The 16,987-nt window shown below is 42.8% G+C and overlaps 2 pseudogenes; one reads left to right on the forward strand and one right to left on the reverse strand.

Moving 5' to 3' along the window:
- Nucleotides 1-28: 28 nt before the first annotated feature.
- Nucleotides 29-1,560, reverse strand: LOC124707257 (annotated as a pseudogene).
- Nucleotides 1,561-4,492: 2,932 nt separating this feature from the next.
- Nucleotides 4,493-6,946, forward strand: LOC124648409 (annotated as a pseudogene).
- Nucleotides 6,947-16,987: the final 10,041 nt, after the last annotated feature.

Genomic DNA, 16,987 nt, shown 5'->3' on the forward strand with positions numbered 1-16,987 from the left:
TGAGATGAAAAATATGCCAGTGATTACAAACACAATCGTTAACTAAGGATCCATAGTCTGGCTGAATGACAATTACAATATACAAGATCCATCGGTCTAAGTAGAATCAGAAACCACCTCTGGCTCTATAGCCTGGCGTTCTTGTTCTGCACAAGCTCACAAGAATACACATAGTTGTAGTATGGCGGTATGAGCGATCTCCAGGACAAAACCTCAAATTTTCCCCGCTGCATAGGGCTCCAGGCCCCGGAGAGAAGATCCACAACTGTTATTCTCGGAACTTCGCTGTGAGCAGCTGGCCCTTTTTGGTGACTATGATGTATTAGAAATAGCTTACGATCCTCGTAACCTTGCTGTGTTTCAGCAATGTCTGAATTCCCTAGCCTGTCTAAGAACCCTGCACCAGAACCGAACACTTGTATTTGCTCTAAGTAAGGTGGCAGTAACATATGCGAATATGAAAGATCCACACGCCTCGACGGCTAGCTCCATGGCAATGGATGTTAACTTCGGGTGCTCCTCTGGATCCGTGCTTCCAAACACAAGCATCTTGAAGAAATACCAGAAAGCTTCTTTAGACAAACAACTTAGCTTGATGGCTTTTGTCGTTCCAACACTGGCCATCTTTTCTGAACGGCTAGTGATTATGATTTTGCTTCCATTTGCCATGTATCTTTCAGAAGTCTGCAACAACCTCTTCCACGCCCCTTCGTCCACGTCCCCTAAGAGCTCAATCACAAGCAACGACCTTTCTTCATTGGAGGCACTATTTTGATGCTTGATCACACAATGATCTCTAAAAGTTGTTGGAATTTCATCCTTTAGATCATTTTCTCTATAGCGTAAGATCAAGGAGAAGTGATTGCACACACGCTCATCATCACAAACATGTTCCACAAGTGTGCTCTTCCCAATAAGTCCAGGACCAACAATTGGTAGGACACCCAAATTTCCACCACTTGGAGGATCAGGTTGTAGCAAGAAACCGATGGCTTGTTCCCTCTCCATTTGTCGGCCGAACATAAATTTGTCTAAAATTAAATATGAGCCATACGGTTGGCGATACATGCGAGGGTAGCTCATCAGAAATATAGCGAACTCCTTCAAATCAGCAACCATGCTTTCTAGGACAAGAATAAACTGTTTCAACTCCTTACTGCTGCCTCTACCAACTACCATGCTAAAATTTTGAGTGTAGCTAGATAACCGGCGAAATCTCTTAGCTGGATTAAATTTAGATTGGGCAAACAAGGAGCCACTCACCTCCTCATCATCTGTCTTCTTCTGTGTGGACTTGAAGGAGTCGAGAAGGTAGTACCCTCTGAACAATTGTATTATCATCCTGCTAACCTGATGGATCATCCCTCGGTTTCTGATGCACCGCCCCTCAGCCTCCTCGATGATTGCCGATATCCTCAGAAGCAGTTGGTGCAGCCTCTGAAGGTCCTCCTCGGTGGTTGTCTGCTCCTTGGCGGTCATCTGCTCGCGGCACTTCTCGACCACAACAGATATAGTTCTGCTGACAATTTCACCAATTACTGCAGAAACGAGGACCTCCATTCTAAAGCATGAAGGAACAAGAACCCCTCCAGGCTTATCACTAGCTAAATGGTGCCCTGAACTTGAAGGGAATAGATAGTTTCTGACATTGAATGCACATGGAAAGCTAAGAAGACAATTGTGCTACACGTTTCAGAAAATGGCGATTCTCCCATCCTTTGTTGACTCACACAACGAATGTGACATAATGTTTGTGTCCAAAGAAAAGTACTCCATAATTGTTTTTTCTTTAGAGGTCATCATGGTGGAAACGTGATGCTGGGTTCCCACCGTTGGAATCACCAGCCAACCCCATCACATTTTCCTTCCGTTCTTTAAAATACCTGCACAATCTGGCAGTGGTTGTGTTTGCTCAAACATTTGTGTTGATTTTGACTTGTGGTGTTGATCCCTGTAGCAGCGCGCGCATACAGATTTTGACTTGTGGTGCTGATCACTAGATATGTTCTCAACCCCCGAGATGGGGTGCGAGTGATGTTGTCTGCTACAAGAAACTGTCAAGCTTACCCGTAGGAACTCCTCCAAAGCCTCTCACTAGCTAGATGGTACTCTGGGCTTCCGGAATTCATTGCGAGTTGCGAATACCACGTGCAGTGCAGCTGTGCAGGCGTGGACTGTTGCCGCGGCTGGTCGTCAGAAACCAAAACAAAACAAGAGGGACAATTAGCCGCTGTTTGATACTAGACTTTTTATGGGATTAGTGGGAATAATCGCACCAAATTCGAAATCCTCACTCATTCTTAAGATCATGTTTGTTTCTGGTATATTGTGCTAGTTTAATTCCACGTTTTTACCCTGCTGTCTGAACTCGATAACTTTAATTTCGCAAACAAAAAAGAGTCTCAATGACTTTAAACGGTCTGTGGGAAGCTTCAGAAAGCAGCCGTGCATAAATTTCAACAAAGAAGGCATTCTTATGGCACAAGAAAATAATTTTCTCTTGATTTGACGTCAGCTTGGTGGAAACTTGACAGCTATCGAAAATCCGGGGAACAAGCAGAGTGGCCGAAATTTGCGTGCTTCACTGCTTCCACAGTTTCTTCTTTCTTGGGCAGAAGAAGGTATACCAACGCTTTATTGGTGGCCTGCAATCTATGCATATCACCCTGATAGCAACTCGGGCATTCTGCAGCTCATATTTGGGTATTTTTGAATGCGATGGTACTAAATATAGTGTGAACTACCACTTAGTTGGTTGTTTTAGCATGCTTGATTTAGGCCTTTCTGGACAGCTTCTTTTGCTGTTTTGATTTTAGTTGTCATTCCTCTGCACTGCACTGTTGTTAAAACAACAATTGCCATTCGTGTTTGATGTGCCCAATTTTATGTAAACTGTAATACATAACCATTACTACTAATCGGGGGTTGTTTTCTGTCGTTTTAGTCTGTGAGCATTAACGAGTTTCTGAAACCTGCTGAAGGAGAAAGGTACCATGGCAGAAGCCGAGGACGCGGCGGCAGGGGGTGCTGTGACCGTGGAGCCTTCAGAGGTGCATACGGCAGGGGGTGCCGAGGCCAAGAAGTCGGCGCCGGCCGCCGCCGGGAAGCCGGCCGCCAAGCTTGGCGGCGAGGCTCCTGTCGCCCCGTCTCGTGGTGGGGGACCAGGATCTGGGCGGCGGCGCCCTGCGGCGGGCGTCGTGGCGGGCAGCTCTGGTGGTCTTCCTCGACCTCGCAGGAGGTGGGGCGGCGGCGGGCGTCGACGGTAGCGTGGAGTTTCTTCGCGTCAAGATCTGAGGTAGCTGCTCTCCTCTCTCTCCCCCGCCTACTCCGGCTGAAGGTGGTGCCGCCGCAGGATCTCTGGGGCAAGGGGTGCTGGTGGGATGTTCGGAGCAGGGGAAACCCTAGGCTGGCTGGTCCGTCCCAGCGACGTCGACGCCCTCGGGTGCTGGGTTCCTCCTTAGAGGCGCCGCTGTGTCCCCCTCTTTCCACCCCCGACCCATCTCCCGGACGAAAGTCCAAAATCTCTTCGACTGGGTGGCATCAACGCGTTGCGTCCTGACCTCCTTGGAGGCGTCACCTGGGGAGATTCGGGGTTCGGGTGGGGAGTCGAAGGTGGGAGCTTTGGGCCTGTTGGCCACTGCCCTTGATCTGCTGTTGTGCCCGGTGGCTTTCCTGTTGCTCTAGGCTGTTCAAGGGCAGCGGCAGTGTGGCCGGTGTGGTGTGCTCTTGTTGTCATGGTGGCCGTGATCCAGGACGCCTTCGGTTCTCGAGCCCAACACCTCTCCAGCTCTCGGGTGAGCTTCTCTCATGTCCGATGGTTCGACGCCTCCGAGCCATGGCGAGAGGGTAGGGGCCCTCTTCGGCATGAGAGCAGGAAGGTGGTTTCGGCGCTCAGTCCCGGATTCTCCTCGTTCAAGACCTCCTCTCTGCTTCCGTCAGTGCTTCGTCGTGCCCCGCTGGTTGGTGTCGTTGGTCGGTTGGTGCCAATGAGCTGCGGTCTCGCTTCTGCAAGTCTTAGTGCTTGTGCTCTAGCGTAGTGTTGTAAGCTTCTCAGAGTGTGCTCTTGTATCCTTCGGCCGGTGTGGTGTGGTGTTGTGTTGTACGGAGGGTTTTGTGTAATCCTGGCTGGTTGAGGGCTTTGTTAATTCAAAGTCAGGCTTTCGAGCCTTATGTTTAAAAGCCAGCCGCCAAGCTGCCTACCAACCCGGCCCCACCTGCGCAGGCTGGTAAGTCGAGGTTTCAGGTTTATTTGCGAGTTGCGAGTATGCCGGATCTGGGGTTTAGGGTGTATGGGGGATTGGGTTTTTTCCCGGAATGATTTGCCTTCCGGCATCTGCTATATGATAGTCTAGTGACTAGTATCTGAAACGGAACAAAAAAACATGGTTCTAAAATTGGCGAATTTTGATCCAATTTTAGACATTTCTGCCATGATATAGAGTACTACTACTACTACTACTACTACTATTTTTAGGGTTTAGCTCCTGATGCTATGAATATTTCAGTCCAGGAGTCTCAAGGTTGTTCACGCGGAGGATTCAGGCAAGGTGAACGTGGCTATGGCAGAGGTGGCCGAGGAGGGTATGGTCAGAACCTCGAATTTGGCAGTGAAGATACGAATAGCTACAGAGGAGGAGGATATGGTGCCAGAACTGGAGGTGAAGAAGGCGGAGAGAGGGGCCCTCGTCCACCCTACCAGGGAGCCCGCCGAGGTGGGTATAGGGAAGGCGAGTTTGGTGATGATTCTGAGAGGCCGCCTCGAAGGAACTATGAGCGCCACAGCGGTACAGGCCGTGGGTATGTGATGAAGCGTGACGGTGCTGGCCGTCGGAACTGGGGAACTACCTCTGATGAACTTCTTGCCCAGTGAGTTGTCTGCTCTAGTGCTCTACCCTGCAGGCTATTTATATGCAGCGTGGTGAAACGAGAGCTAACCTTTTGTTTATGTTTTGGGGACCAGGAAACTGAGGCCCTCAAGCTGGAGGAGAAGGCCCTGTCCCTGAGAAGCAGGTTGCACAGGAGGATGCACCACATGCAGAGGAGAACAAGGTCAGCAAAGATGCCACTACAAATGTCGAAGAAGAAAAGGAAGAAGAAGATTAGGTATACTTCATGCTATAGTGCACAATTAATGCTGATTTGTGAGCAAGTTTGTCTAGAGTTACATTTCTGAGGCAATGTAACATGCGCCTACAGTTCTCTTGTCAACTTGATGAAAAGCGTGGATTTCTGTTCGCAACTTCCAACCTCATGGCAAAATAGTTATCAGTTCAGTGTTTTACTTAGCTTGCTCCATCATTTTTAATGTTTTGCTTCATTATTTCTTTTCATCTTGAATGCTACCCATTTGTAGTTACATTGTTATTGGGTGATTAGCTATGCACACACATTATTGTGTCTATATATGTTTGTAGCCGGGTATGTTAATTTTTAAGTCCTTTTGTCTCCTGTGAACCAGCGAGATTTTGCTGTGTTTCTTATTCTACTAGTGCAACCACAACTGCATGCTTATCTAATTTCATTTGCTTGGAATCACAGCAGCCTCAGTGTTGCCATTTGCTTTATGACTTGCATTTGGTATGTACTTGTAGTCAGGACTCAGCAGAAATATGAGAGTAACACTTCACCTGAAACTTTTGCTCTGCCCCCTTTCTAATTATCTAAATATCTATTTTGGGTGGGCCCACTGATTTCCATAGCTTGTTTTGATTCATAGGGAACTACAGATGATTAGTGGTAGTTACAAGCTTGTCAAAATGGTCATGATAGTCAATACCACCCTCCTGAATCCATATTTAGGTTGATTATGGTTACTTATTCCATTTCTTTTCCTGATGTCTTGAGTGTTTATGACTCAAGCTGTAACTCTTGTCAGCTGCTTGCAGACACTATATATGCAACCATTTTACAATGTATTTGAACATTTCCTTGTTTTATTGGATTATTATCTGTTATCTATCTGTATGTGGTGCAATCATTCAAATCAAATGTTTTGTGACCTTAGGAGATGACTCTTGATGAATTTGAGAAAGTAATGGAGGAGAAGCGGAAAGCACTTCTTGCTTTGAAGTCTGAGGAGAGGAAGGTTGAAATTGATAAGGACCTGCAGGCTATGCAACTGCTTTCCACTAAGAAAGGAAATGATGAAGTTTTCATCAAGCTGGTATGTTAGCCCATTGTTCCTTGTGCTCCATGTCCCATAACTCCACTGGAGATGTGTGGTTGATCTATCTTTTCTGCAGGGTGCTGATAAGGATGCTTTAAAGAAGAAAGAAACCGCTGAACGTGATGAGCGTGCTAAGAAGGTTAGACATTACATCTATTGCTATGCTTAGAAATATTGTTTACCCTTACCGTTGTGGAACAATAATGTTGTTATTCTGGTGCATTAATTACCAGTTGTGCATTCTGCTGCCCTTTTGGGTATTTTTATTAAATGCAATGGTACTAAAAATAGTGTCAACAGCCAATTAGTTTGATGATTAGGATGCTTGATTTAGCCCTTTCTGGACTGCATATCTGTTTTGGTTTTAGTTGGTATTCCCCTGCTGTTGTTAAAACACCAACTGTCGTTCCTGCTTGGTGTGCCCAACTTTATATTCTACCTCTGTCCAAAAATAAGTGTCTCAGATTTCAGTTGTAGATACATCTGTATCTAGAAAACGTTGACACTTATTTTTAGGACGGAGGGAGTACTTCACTCACCTCTCTAATACATAATGATAACTAATCTAGGTTTGTTTTTTGTCGTTTGTAGTATGTGAGCATAAACGAGTTCCTGAAACCTGCTGAAGGAGAAAGGTACTATGGTGGCCGAGGACGTGGCGGCAGGGGGCGTGGGGACCGTGGAGGCTTCAGAGGGGGATTTGGTGGAGGCTATCATGCCCCGCTGGCCGCTCCAGCAATTCAAGACCAGAACCAGTTCCCAACTCTCGGTGGGAAGTGAAAAATCTCACGTTATCGTGTCATTGTCGCTGTCAACCTTGAATTTTGTTGTTACCATATGTTTCTCTTCAACTTTAGTTAAAACAAATAATTGTGTTTGTGTGTGGATCATTCTGTTGGAGATATGCCCGAGAGACAATAATAAAGTAGTTATTGTTATATCTTAGTGTTCATGATAAATGTTTACACTCCATGCTACAATTGTATTAACCGGAAACATTGATACATGTGTTTTGTGTGAACAACCAGAGTTCCTAGTAAGCCTCTCGTTTAACTAGCTTGTTGATTAATAGATGATCATGGTTTCCTGATCATGAATATTGGATGTTATTAATAACAAGGTCATATCATTAGGTGAATGATGTGATGGACATACACCCATAGTAAGCGTAGCATATGATCAAGTCATTTAGTTCTTTATGCTTCAAGCTTTAATATGCATAGTAACTTAATCCTTTGACCATGAGATCATGTAAATCACTTATACCGGAAGGGTACTTTGATTACATCAAATGTCACTGCGTAAATGGGTGGTTATAAAGATGGGATTAAGTATTCGGAAAGTATGAGTTGAGGCATATGGATCAGTAGTGGGATTTGTCCATCCTAATGACGGATAGATATACTCTGGGCCCTCTCGGTGGAATGACATCTAATTACCTTGCAAGCATGTGACTGGTTCACAAGGGATATCATATCACGGTACGAGTAAAGAGTACTTATCGGTAACGAGGTTGAACTAGGTATGGAGATACCGACGATCAAACTTCGGATAAGTAAAATATCGCGAGACAAAGGGAAATGTTATTTTATGTAAATGGTTCTTTCGATCACGAAGTCATCGTTGAATATGTGGGAGCTATTATGGATCTCCAGGTCCCGCTATTAGTTATTGGTCGGAGAGGAGTCTCGATCATGTCCGCATAGTTCTCGAACCGTAGGGTGACACACTTAAGGTTTGATGTCGTTATAAGTAGATATGGAATATGGAATGGAGCTCGAATGTTGTTCGGAGTCTCGAATGGGATCCGAGACATCACGAGGAGGTTCGGAATGGTCCGGAGAATAAGATTCATATATGGGAAGTCATTTTCCGGGGTTCGGAAAAAGTCCGGTGTTTTGACCGGAGCTTCTAGAAGGTTTTGGAAGGACCGGAATAGTCCGGAATATTATGGAAGGTTCCGGAAGTGTCCGGGATGACCCGGGATGTCTAAGGAAGTCCGGAGGGTTCCATAATAGGTGCAACCACGTTGCCTTAAGGGAAAAGGAGTCTTTCCTTAATGCAATTTCGGAATTGGCAAAAGAGTACGAGTAGGACTAGGTTTTCGGAACCGGAAACCTATCGGAACTCAGTCAAACTTGGGGGCAGGTTTATGGACGACCCAAGGGGCTTGGCCACCTATTTAAAGGGACCAAGGGGCACCCCAAGGGCACCTCAAGTCGCAGCCCTAGCTCCCCAAGTCGCAACACCACCCTGCGCCCAAACCCTAGCCGCCCCTCTCCTCCCTCCTCAATCTGCGCCGGCTTGGCGAAGCCCTGCATAAATTTCTCCTCCACAACCACCACGCCGTCGTGCTGCTGGATTCCACGGAGATCTACTACATCCACTGCCCGCTGGAACGGGGAGAAGGACGTCGTCATCAACACCGAACGTGTGACCGAGTACGGAGGTGCTGCCCGATTGTGGCACCGTCAAGATCTTCTACGCGCTTTTGCAAGCGGCAAGTGATCGACTACATCAACAACGAGATCTAATCTCGTAGGCTTTGGAAATCTTCGAGGGTTAGTCTCATGATCTTCTCGTTGCTACCATCTACTAGATTGGATCTTGGCTTGTTATTCGTTCTTGCGGTAGGAAATTTTTTGTTTTCTATGCTACGAATCCCATCAGTGGTATCAGAGCCGTGTCTATGCATAGATTGGTTGCACGAGTAGAACACAATGGTTTTGTGGGCGTTGATGCTTTTGTTGTCTCTTGTTATGTGTACTTTGCATCTTGCGGGATGGTTGGGTGAAGCGGCCCGGGCTAACTTTACATGACCGCGTTCATGAGACTTGCTCCATGCTCGACATGCAACTTGTATTGCATAAGTGGCTTTGCGGGTGTCTGTCTCTCTCACCATAGTTAAGATTCAATTTACAATTTCAATTGATAACACTTGTATCAACGTTGTGGTTCATGTTCGTAGGCAGATTGGATCTTTCTCGAAAACCCTAAACCACGTAAAATATGCAAACCAAATTAGAGGCGTCTAACTTGTTTTTGCAGGGTTTGGTGATGTGATATGGCCATGATGTGATAATGAATATGTATGAGATGATCATTATTGTATTGTAGCAACCGGCAGGAGCCTTATGGTTGTCTTTATATTTCATGTAGTAGTATTATTTCAAAGTAGTTGTAATAGTTGCTACATGTGGTGAACCACCATGAAGACGGCACCATGGACCTTGACGCTACGTCGACGATGATGGAGATCATGCCCGTTGATGATGGAGATCATGTCCGTGCTTTGGAGATGAAGATCAAAGACGCAAAGACTAAAGGGCCATATCATATCACATATGAATTGCATGTGATGTTAATCCTTTATGCATCTTATCTTGCTTAGATCGCGACGGTAGCATTATAAGATGATCCCTCACGTTAATATCAAGATAATAAAGTGTTCTCCCCTCGTATGCACCGTTGATACAGTTCGTCGTTTTGAAGCATCTCGTGATGATCGGATGTGATAGATTCTACGTTCACATACAATGGGTGTAAGCCATGTTGCACACGCGTAAATACTTGGGTTTGCTTGACGAGCCTAGCGTGTACAGACATGGCCTCGGAACAGAGGAAACCGAAAGGTTGAACACGAGTCATATGGATGATATGATCAACATGTTGATGTTCACCATTGAAGCTACATCATCTCACGTGATGATCGGTTTTGGTGGTGGATATGGATCGTGTACCACTAAACAACTATGAGGGATGTTGTATTAAGTGGAAGTTCATTAGTAATTAGATTAAAACATGAACTAATTATCATGAACATAGTCTGAATAGTATTTTGAATTAAATTTGTAGAATTGGCATCCGTTATCTACCATGCGCTAGTCTTGTAATTAAGATAGAAATACTGTTAAGTCTGACAAGAAACTTTACGGACTGGTACCGTATTGTTAAAGAATCAAGAAAATGATTAAGTCCTATTGCAAACTTTTAGTAAACCTCACATTGTTGATTCAAAGAGCAATGGTTTCAATTAGTACCTAAAATCATCTTGTCTCCGTGAAACTTGAAGTTCAAATCCGTTTGAAAAGTAAGGAGCTGAAAATTTTGTTTCCAGAAATAAGCGAAGTATGAGATATATGTGATATCTAAGACCTTATTGCAAGATGATAGAATATAATCTAGTGAGACTACATAAACTCATAAATTTTATGGGAATGTACGAAGGTTGAAGACGCCAGGCGTCCCAATCCTCCAACTAGTTGGGCACTAACGATATTCGCATATCCATGAAGTGGTCGTCCTTAGTATGCACCGTTGCTAAGACTCATCGTTTCGAAGCATCACGTGATGATCGGGTGTTATAGATTCTATGTGTGCATACAACGGGTGCAAGCCAGGTTTGCACATGCGAATACTGAGGTTAAACTTTACGAGCCTAGCATGTACAGACATGGTCTCGGAAAGTCATCATGATTTGATGGATAAAATTATGAGTGAAATTGTTCATCACATTACAAAGTTACTAATAGTGAAATCTGGAACACTTGTCATATGATGATCAACTTCAAAGTAAGAACCTCAAGGTTATTGGTATTTGACCAATAGACCTAGAAGTTATTGAAGGTGAAGTGTTTTCTGAGAATGAGGAAAGCTAAAAGAGAAACTACAAAAGATTTTGGCAGAAAGAAAGAAAAGACTAGAAAGTCTAGCTCAGGTGTATATAGATGATATACATGTTATGAATGTATTCCTTGATCGGTCACACAATGAAGTTCTTGGGTATTTGTACCAGATTGGTTGGTATGAGATGTCATACAATACAACGCAATACAAGAATACGATGGCCTAAGTGACTGATAAGGAATATGGTAATAATGCACGTCTGGAACATAATGAAGTGTTATTATGTTTGTCGTTGGTATTCTACCTAGCCCTTAGGATTTATAGTAAAGAACTTAATAATTGTTATTTTGCTCTGGTCAAATGAAAACAATGAGTTGTTCAAATTATGACCTTACTCCATGTACGATGGATAAGTTATTATAAATCTTAATGGTGAAACACACATACATAATACTGACGCTAATATGCCGTAAGGCAAATGATTTGAATTCCACTTATTAGTGGAACCGCCATTTAGGTCATGTTAGAAAGGAACGCATGAAGGAACTCCATGCAAATGGATTTTTGGAGTCATTTGATTTTCGAATCGTTTGGCGCTTGCAAATCTCTTCTAAAGAGAATGACTGAAATACCATTCACAGGCCAAGAGTTGAACGGGCAACTAACTTAGTGGAAACATACATGATGATGTATGTGGTTCACTGGGCATAGTTGTGTGCGGGAGATTCTTCTACTTCATGAAAACTTCCAACAATGAATTGAGTGTATATATAAGGATATATTTATTCAATAAGGAAGAAGTTTGAAACATTTGAATAGATTCAAATAAATTTCAGCATGAAGTGGAAATCATCGTAATAGAAAAGTCAAATATCTATGATTGGATCATGGTGGAAATATTTGAATTACGAGTTTTAGCGAACATCTAAGAGAGTTATGAAATTGTTCTACAACTCACGTTTCTTGGAGTATCATAGTGATGATGGAGTATCCGAGAGACGTATCCAAACCTTGTTGGATTAATGATGAGATAAAATAAAATGACGCCATTATATTTTTGTGGATTATGCTTTAGAGACTACCGCTTTTACACTAAATAGAGCATCATCATAATCCGTTGAAATGACACCATACGAGTTATGGCATGGGTATAAACCCTAATAGTCCTTTCTTAAATTTTGGTATGCATAGCATAAGTAAATAAGTTTACAACCAAAATCGGATGAATGTCTTTGTCGGTTATCCCAGAGAATGTTTGGGAATTCTTTCCACTATGAAGTCAAAGACAAAAGTGTTTGTCAATGTTTCTTATTTCCAAGAAATTGTTTCTAGCGAAATATTTGAGTGGGAGGACAATGGAACTTGGTAAGGTTGATGAACCTCAGCATGATGATCAGAGTAGCGCAACATCGGAAGTTGTTCCGGGAGCAGCCACGACGATCATGGCTTCCATGTCTACAAAATGTTATAGTCATGGAGATCGAAGTACCTATTGAACCTTGTAGGTATGTTTTACATTGTGATCAAATAAATGATTTGTGGACAAAGGATTGATTTTGAACAATGATAAACCATCTACATACAAAGAAGCTATGATGGGCCCTGACTCCGTTAAATGGCTAAGAGCCATAAAATCCAAGATAGGTGAATACTTTTTTAAAGTAAATGTATCTATAAAATTGATGGACTTGGATGGAATATCCTTGAAGAAGCTCGACTTGTCAAAAAGTTGTTTATGACAAAGTTCAAAGAGTTGACTGCGATAAGATTAGATCTTCAGCAGCGATGCTTATAGTCTATGCGGATTGTTCAAGTAATCGCTACATATTTCTTTTATGAGATATGCTAGTAGGATGGCAAAATACATTACTTAACAGAAGTGTGTATTAAAGGTGTATACAAGATACAACTGAGAGTTTTGCTAGTTCGTAGAATACTAAAAAGGTATACAAACTTCACTGGATGAAGTGAGTATCACGGAGTTGGAATCTTCACCGGATGAAATAATCAAAGAGTTATGATTTCATCAGAAATGATGGAGAAGCTTGCATTTGCAAGAAATTAAGTGGGAGCGCTGAGACATAGTTATAATATTATATGTGGATGACATATCATTGATTATAAATGATGTAATTATATACTTGATTAAAAGGTTTCATTGAGAATTAACTTCAATGAAAGGATATGGACTGAAACATATTTAGTGTCAAGATCTATGAAGATAGATTGAAACACATAATAAGTTTAAGTTAAAGTACATAGAATGAATATTGAAGTAGTTCAATATAAAAATATTAAGAAGGTATTCTTTTCATGTGAAGGTTTAACAAGACTTGAGTGTATTTGACACTCGATGAGTAAAAACACATGAGTGATTTTTGATCACGAATAATATGTACAAAATCAGATGTCCTGTGCTCTAAAGTGTTAAGAGCATATACCAGAATGATTCATGTAATGATCATTGGATAACAGTAAGTATAGCCCTGAGTGCTTTAGAAGAACCAAGGATATATATATAGTTTTGTATGGGTAATAACAAACAAATCGCTGTAAGGTGTTACACCGATATTAGTTTGGTCACATATAAAAATAAAATTTCAATCTCAATTAGGCTAAGTATGGTTTAAAAGGTAGCACAATGAGCTAGAAGAAGTCTATGCTAGATTTAGATGAGTTCTAAATATTGTGACGGATTCTACAAACAAAGGCAGAATATGTCATTGTTTTGACAATGACACAGGATGTTTAAGTCGAGAAGTTCTTTGAGAACTTGGTGTAGTTCCGATAGTGTCAGAACTTTGAAGCTATATTGTGTGTGACAATATTAGTGACATATTTCAGACCGCGGAATTAAGGTTCCACCAGAAGACCGAACATATATGATTAATGCCGACTCATTTGGAAAATGAGTGATGCGTTGAGACGCAAATGAATTGCAAAATACATACGTTTCGAGCATGTCGATCCGTTGATCGAAACCTCTCCCATGAGCAAAACATGATAAGCACCAGAAGGCCAAGGTGTTATATCTTTACAAATGTAAACTAGATTATTGACTCTAGTGCAAGTGGAAGACTGTTGGAGATATGCCCGAGAGACAATAATAAAGTAGTTATTGTTATATCTTAGTGTTCATGATAAATATTTACACTCCATGCTATAATTGTATTAACCGGAAACATTGATACATGTGTTTTGTGTGAACAACCAGAGTTCTTAGTAAGCCTCTCGTTTAACTAGCTTGTTGATTAATAGATGATCATGGTTTCCTGATCATGAACATTGGATGTTATTAATAACAAGGTCATATCATTAGGTGAATGATGTGATGGACATACACCCATAGTAAGCGTAGCATATGATCAAGTCATTTAGTTCTTTATGCTTCAAGCTTTAATATGCATAGTAACTTAATCCTTTGACCATGAGATCATGTAAATCACTTATACCGAAAGGGTACTTTGATTACATCAAACACCACTGCGTAAATGGGTGGTTATAAAGATGGGATTAAGTATTCGGAAAGTATGAGTTGAGGCATATGGATCAATAGTGGGATTTGTCCATCCTAATGACGGATAGATATACTCTGGGCCCTCTCGGTGGAATGACATCCAATTAGCTTGCAAGCATGTGACTGGTTCATAAGGGATATCATATCACGGTACGAGTAAAGAGTACTTATCGGTAACGAGGTTGAACTAGGTATGGAGATACCGACGATCAAACTTTGGATATGTAAAATATCGCGAGACAAAGGGAAATGTTATTTTATGTAAATGGTTCTTTCGATCACGAAGTCATCGTTGAATATGTGGGAGCTATTATGGATCTCCAGGTCCCGCTATTAGTTATTGGTTGGAGAGGAGTCTCGATCATGTCCGCATAGTTCTCGAACCGTAGGGTGACACACTTAAGGTTTGATGTCGTTATAAGTAGATATGGAATATGGAATGGAGCTCGAATGTTGTTCGGAGTCTCGAATGGGATCCGAGATATCACGAGGAGGTTCGGAATGGTCCGGAGAATAATATTCATATATGGGAAGTCATTTTCCGGGGTTCGGAAAAAGTCCGGTGTTTTGACCGGAGCTTCTAGAAGGTTTTGGAAGGACCGGAATAGTCCGGAATATTATGGAAGGTTCCAGAAGTGTCCGGGATGACCCGGGATGTCTAAGGAAGTCCGGAGGGTTCCATAATAGGTGCAACCACGTTGCCTTAAGGGAAAATGTGTCTTTCCTTAATGCAATTTCGGAATTGGCAAAAAAGTACGAGTAGGACTAGGTTTTCGGAACCGGAAACCTATCGGAACTTAGTCAAACTTGGGGGCAGGTTTATGGACGACCCAAGGGGCTTGGCCACCTATTTAAAGGGACCAAGGGGCACCCCAAGGGCACCTCAAGTCGCAGCCCTAGCTCCCCAAGTCGCAGCACCACCCTGCGCCCAAACCCTAGCCGCCCCTCTCCTCCCTCCTCAATCTGCGCCGGCTTGGCGAAGTCCTGCAGAAATTTCTCCTGCACAACCACCACGCCGTCGTGCTGCTGGATTCCATGGAGATCTACTACATCCGCTGCCCGCTGGAACGGGGAGAAGGACGTCGTCATTAACACCGAACGTGTGACCGAGTACGGAGGTGCTGCCCGATTGTGGCACCGTCAAGATCTTCTACGCGCTTTTGCAAGCGGCAAGTGATCGACTACATCAACAACGAGATCTAATCTCGTAGGCTTTGGAAACCTTCGAGGGTTAGTCTCATGATCTTCTCGTTGCTACCATCTATTAGATTGGATCTTGGCTTGTTATTCGTTCTTGCGGTAGGAATTTTTTTGTTTTCTATGCTACGAATCCCATCACATTCACCCTTGCAGTCAACTGGTCTTTGTAAATCCAGAGTTGTTTGTTACTTGTCAGAGTTTTGTAGGCTGTTTTGAGTCCCTCACCATTTCATACATGTCATAGCCTTTGTTTTCGTTGTGGATATGATGATGCAGCAGATATGTTGGTAATTCGTGAATAACTCCACAAGACACGGCGTGCATGCATAGTTATCTAGGTTCTTGATTAATGCCTCTCTGGACAGCATAGTTGCACTTATTTGCCTGTTTTAGTTGGCACTCATGTCTTGTTGCAAGACAACAGCTGCCCTTCGTTATTGGTGTGCCTGACTTTACATCAATTGTGATGTTTCTACTACATAACAGATACTAATCTGGTATAGTCCTATGCCGTTTTTAGATGAAAGAATTGGTTGAAGTGAAGCTCGCTCTTACGAATTGAGGCTGTCAATTGGATTCCTCTGAACTATCATCGATTTCTTGTAACTTGATGATGGAGAAATATTCCATGGTGATTGGGATAGCAGGAGGAGACGTGGGAAGTATCTTTTACCACACATTTTTGCCCGACTGCTATTAAAATAAATAATCAAGCATTGGCTGGATTATTCGTTGTGGTGTCTGTAACTGATCTGTTAGCTTATTGTCAGAGGGGTGTGCTTCGGTGTCCCCACCTTAGCTCCACGGTTCTGAAAAGTTGGAGTTCCTCCAGCTTTTAGTATAACTAGCAAAGGCTAGCGCGGCGGCACGCCGCGCCATTGGTGTGGCTAATGAATAAAAATTCTTTTGTAAGGTGATTGGCTATTTTGGAACTGGTAGAACATGTTTCATTGGCCGATAGATTTGGGAAAGATGCTATAAGTTCTGTGAGATTCTATGGGCATACTTTTTATAGCAAGACCATGGTATAATTTGCATATAGCTTAAAATAGTTTCAAACACATTATTACTGTGAACAATGCAGATATGGAAACTGAAGGATGACATGGAAGCAGATAGTAGATGGTTCATCTAATGAACATGGTTCACCAAGATGGTCCGATTAACATACTTGAAGTTCTAGTGGTGGTAATGCGGTCTGCTAACACCTTGCTGCTGAACCTCGTATGACCCGGGGAGCAAAAGCAAATAACTCCATCAATATGATATTCAGGAACACCTTGGTGCTAATCATGGTATGGCCCGGGGAGCAAAAGCCAATAACTTCTTTGCACGCAGACGATTTCTTAGATATAGGATATACCTTTAAGGTTTCTGCAACCCCTAGAGAGAAGTGAAGTTGGCTTTTCACCGTACTCTGAAGGCTAGACCATAGTATATTGCATACTGATACTGTACCTTCATTGAGGAAAGAGTTC

This window comes from Lolium rigidum, chromosome 4 (genome assembly GCF_022539505.1).
Source record: "Lolium rigidum isolate FL_2022 chromosome 4, APGP_CSIRO_Lrig_0.1, whole genome shotgun sequence".
In the NCBI taxonomy this organism is placed as follows: domain Eukaryota; kingdom Viridiplantae; phylum Streptophyta; class Magnoliopsida; order Poales; family Poaceae; genus Lolium; species Lolium rigidum.